Below are 5,516 nucleotides of genomic sequence, written 5' to 3' on the forward strand. Positions count from 1 at the left end.
AGCTGTAGGAGTTCTTTGGTAGAGTTTTTGGGGTCGCTTATGTATACTATCATATCATCTGCAAATAACGAGAGCTTAACTTCTTCTTTTCCGATACGAATCCCCTTGATCCCCTTATGTTGTCTTATTGCTATTGCTAGAACTTCAAGCACTATATTGAACAGGTATGGAGAGAGTGGACATTCTTGTCGTGTTCCTGATTTTAGTGGGATGAGCCTAATTTATTCTTTCCCACAATCCACTGTTGTGTATTTAAATCTGTGAGACTCCTCTATGGCTTTGCCACACTTTGTGCTTGTTGCTCAGCTCGTGACCTCTCCAGGCTTTAAGAAATACTTACTCTGCCCATACATAAAGTGATTACATATTTCCATAAGAATTCACCCACTTTCTGCAGGCTAGAAATTGATTTTTTGCTTGAATCATCATAGTTTCTGGATGGTTTGTAAACCTTTTCAGACTCATAATCAGCATTGGAATGCTGAAAATCTTTTAAATTAAAAATAATAAAATATTTTCTTAAGATTTTTTTATCTAGAAAGAAATAATTTAAGTGTTAATCTCTAACACAAAATATCCTGATAAATTATGTTATACTTATGAAATTGTCAACACTCTAATTCACAGTGCCCTAGTACCAATATTTCTTGAAGTGTCCATCATGTCCAATGGTTCACTTATGTCACAATGTAGTCTATTCTCTTATTCCTTCCTCACAAACTTGATTAATATTACCCTTCAGTTCTTCAATAGCCACAGGCTCAAAGGATGAATCAACTGAAAAGACACTCTCTTCAGGGCATATTAATTATAACTAGCAAGGTAAATTATGATAATTCATCCAAGTGGTACAAGAAAAGAGAATGTGTTATTCTTATGGTGTGAGTACTTGACAGACACAGATCTGTTTCCATATAAAATGAAGATAAAATGTACCCAAGGAAAACATAAATGCTGGCCACAACTCAGCAAATTGACACTCATGGTGGATTACACAGAATTCACTCATTAAATACATAATCCAGGCACAATTCTACTTCCAAATCAACTATGCTCATTTTAATGATATCTTCATAATTTTACTATGTTAACCACTTAATATTCACTATTATTTCTTAGCTTAATATTTGCTTAGCTCTAATCCTGGTGTCCTAGAAGAAGAAACTAGAGGCCAATATCCTTCCAGTCACAAGAGAGTCGGGGCAGTAAACTCCTCATGTACCCCTGCCTTCTTCATTTGCTCAGATTTCCACCTGTGGTTCATGTAAAAAGAATCTAAGTGCCTGGTAAGCAGTGAGCACAATGTTTGCTGCCATCTAACACATCATAAAATGAGAGATTTTTCTCTTCACTTCTGCCCCAACACTAGCAAAACAGACTAACAAGTTGATGGGAGAATAAGCCCACTACTGTCCATGGCACTGTTGAACAAACATAGTACTACAGATAAAGCTGACATTTAAATGAATTGTTTCACCAGTGCTGAGTGCACTGTAAGGAAATGTTCTCCTAGCTGAGAGTACAGCTAGAAGCAATTATCACATGCACAAGAGGGCAGGAGGTAGCAACCAAAGACATTGTAAATGTTACTGATAGTTGAAAAACTCTGTTAGTCCCAAAGTAGGTTCAACAATTAACTGGAACACCAAATGATATAATTAAAGGTTTTCCTCATTGATTCTATGCAGCTAGATGGTTCACAGAATAAATATATCATATACCAAAGTTAACTCTATGTCATATATTATAAAGGGGATCTTAATAATAATTATTACTTTCTTGGGTCAGTGTGCATCAAAAGTGACTATTCATGATTTACATTATAATTTATAATTTAAAAACTAACGACTTAAGATGCAGAATAAAATTTGCATAAATAAAATATGAATATCTAGGCTATGTAAAGTTAACTTCAGAAGGGACATTCACAATTCAGAAAGTTTTTGGGGTTTCAGTAACAATCTTAAACCTGTTTGCTGTCATCATTTTTGCATTCATTTTGTTATTAGTATGGCTCCCCTGAACTAGTAAATATTTTAAAATTCAGCTCAGTGTTCACATTTGTACATGTCATCTATTCATTCCCCACTTGATAGCAAATCATTCAAGTGAAAATACATCACCAAAAATTCTGAGCAATCTGAATGCAAATTAAATCAATACAATAACTCAGAAGAATTTGCCCTTGGAAGTAATTCAAGTTCAGGCAACTGTTAGGGTCTTTATTTTATTCTAGCTAATCCAAAGTAGCATAGATGTACTTAAGTCATCCACTGGAAACTCCATTATCAAGTATAGAAAAGCCTAGAGCAGAAAGACTCATTTTTATTACATTTATTCACTGTGGGGGTCTGCTTGCATGCCTGCCACAGTCTATGTATAGAAGTTAGATGATACCTTGCAGGTGTTGGCCCTTTCTTTCCAACACATGGATTCCGGGGCTCAAACTCAGGTCACCACACAGTTAGTGGCTACTGATCAATGTCTCTGTTCTTAGTGCAAAAAAAAAAAAAATCTTTAGACAAAAGGTGAATGAGTTCAGAATTAGTTGTCACTTCTAATTTGACACCAATCTAAATGATCCATCATGTCACATGAAAATCAAAAGTCTTAGTGATATAAATAAATACAAAATGCTATAATCTGTGGCCATTTCTTAGTCAGGTTTATGTGTTATAACTATAAAATACTTTTAGAACTCATAATGAATTATTCAAAATCAGCCTTGATATGAGGACTTATGCCTAGTCTTATTGGATCTTGCTATGCCATATTCAGTTGATGTTCCTGGGAGGCCTATTCTTTTCTGAACTGTAACAGGGGAAGAATAGATTTGGGGAAAAGGGATGGTATAGGGGAAAATTGGGAGGAGTGGAACGAAGAGAAACTGTGGCCAGGATATATTATATGAGAGAAGAATACATTTTAAAAAGTAATACAATATTTTTACTGCTGAGTAGTACTCTAATATGTATATATTCCATACTTTCTTCATCCATTCTTCCATTGAAGGGCATCTAGGTTGTTTCCAGGTTCTGGCTATTACAAACAATGCTGCTATGAACATAGTAGAGCATATACTTTTGTTGTATGATAGGGCATGCATCTTGGGCATGCAAATGGATGGAAATAGAAAACACTATCCTGAGTGAGGTAAGTCAGACCCAAAAAGAGGAACATGGGATGATTTCACTCATAATTGGTTTCTAGCCATAAATAAAGGACATTGATGTATTGGCGTAAATAAATGCAAGTTAGATATAAAGGAATATTTACAACTTTAATGATAAACTTACAGAACCTAAGTTCCTGCGTAGCCCAGGAGGTAGGAAAGAAAAAAAGGGAGGGCGCAGCCTCAGTGCTCCATTTATCTGTAAACAACCGCCCTAGGCAAACCCGCCCTAAAGGGGATGGCTTAACCCTACACATTGAGCCTATAATTCATGATCCTAGAGAAGGTAAATAAGAAGGTGAACCCAAAGAAAAACATATAGTCATCCTCTTGGATATTAACCTTCTTCAGGCGATGAAAGGAGACAGAGACAGAATCCAACATTGGAACACCGGACTGAAACACCAAGATCCAAATCAGGAGGAGAAGGAGAGAGAGCACTAGCCAGGAACTCAGGACCACGAGGGGTGCACCCACACATTGAGACAATGGGGATGTTCTATCGGGAACTCACCAAGGCCAGCAGGAGTGGGTCTGAAAAAGCATGAGATAAAACCGGACTCGCTGAACATAGTGGACAATGAGGACTGCAGAGAAGTCAAGAACAATGGCACTGGGTTTTGATCCTACTGCACGTACTGGCTTTGTGGGAAACTCAAAACATTTGTCAGTCTTTCTTATTGCTAGTTGGAAAAAAATGGGTATTGAGCCTGCACAATCAAAACTCTTTATTTGATTTGTCTTGCTTTTTATTTTTTTTTTCATAGATAGGATTTCTCTGTGTAGCCCTGCTGCAATCAAAACTCTTTTGTGTAGTCAGCCTATAACACAAGACTGCTGGCAATAAAGTTTCAGAAAATTGTAATGGGATTTACCAATTTCTAACTGCACTATCTGTAAGGGAGTCATGAAAATTGGCCAGTTCCTACTTTACCCAGATGCTCCCAAATTTCTAAAAACCACTTCTCCTTCACTGGACCCTGGGCTTTGGAGTAAGTCCATCCGGAATTTTGCAATGCCTCCAGAAGTTCCTTAATTGTATAAGATTGCTTTGGCTATCCTGGGTGTTTTGCTTTTCCATATAAAATTGATTATTGTTCTCTCAAGGTCTGTGAAGAATTCTGTTGGGATTTTAATGGTGATTGCATTGAATTTACAGACTGCCCTTGGTAGAATTGCCATTTTTACTATGTTGATCCTCCCAATCCAAGAGCAAGGGAGGTCCTTCCATTTTCTGGTATCCTCTTCAATTTCTTTCTTCAATGCTTTAAATTTCTAGTCAAAAAGATCTTTTACTTCCTTGATTAGAGTTACCCCAAGATACTTTATGCTATTTGTGGCTATAGTAAAAGGTGAAATTTCTCTGAATTCCCTCTCTGTTTCTCTATCCTTTGTGTATAGGAGGGCTACTGACTTTTTTGAGTTGATCTTGTAATCTGCAACTTCACTGAAGTTATATATCAGTTGTAGAAGTTCTTTGGTAGAGGTTTGGGGGTCACTAATGTACACTAAAGGAACTTCTGGAGGCATTACCATACCTGACTTCAAACTCTATTACAGAGCTACAATAATGAAAACAGCTTTCTACTGGCATAAAAACAGAGAAGTTGACCAATGGAATCGAATAGAAGACCCGGATATTAACCCACAAACCTATGAACACCTGATTTTCAACAAAGGAGCTAAAAGTATACAATGGAAGAAAGAAAGCATCTTTAACAAATGGTGCTGGCATCACTGGATGTCAACCTGTAGAAGAATGAAAATAGACCCTTATCTATCACCATACACAAAACTCAAGTCAAAATGGATTAAAGGCCTCAATATCAGCCCAAACACACTGAACCTGATAGAAGAGAAAGTGGGAAGTACTCTACAACATATGGGCACAGGAGACCACTTCCTACATATAACCCCAGTAGCACAGACAATAAAGGCAACATTGAATAAATGTGACCTCCTAAAACTAAGAAGCTTCTGTAAAGCAATGAACACTGTCATTAAGACAAAAAAGCAACCTATTGATTGAGAGAAGATCTTTACCAACCCAGCAACAGACAAAGGTCTGATCTCCAAAGTATATAATGAACTCAAGAAACTATACTTTATAATCCTAATGAACCCACTTAAAAAATGGGGCACTGAAATGAACAGAGAATTCTCAATTGAAGAAATTCAAATGGCCAAAAGACACTTAAGGTCATACTCAATCTCCTTAGCAATCAGGGAAATGCAAATCAAAACAACTCTGAGATACCATCTTATACCTGTCAGAATAGCTAAAATCAAAAACACCAATGATAGCCTCTGCTAGAGAGAATGTGGAGTAAGGAGAACACTCATC

Source organism: Microtus ochrogaster, chromosome 5 (genome assembly GCF_000317375.1).
Source record: "Microtus ochrogaster isolate Prairie Vole_2 chromosome 5, MicOch1.0, whole genome shotgun sequence".
Lineage (NCBI taxonomy): Eukaryota > Metazoa > Chordata > Mammalia > Rodentia > Cricetidae > Microtus > Microtus ochrogaster.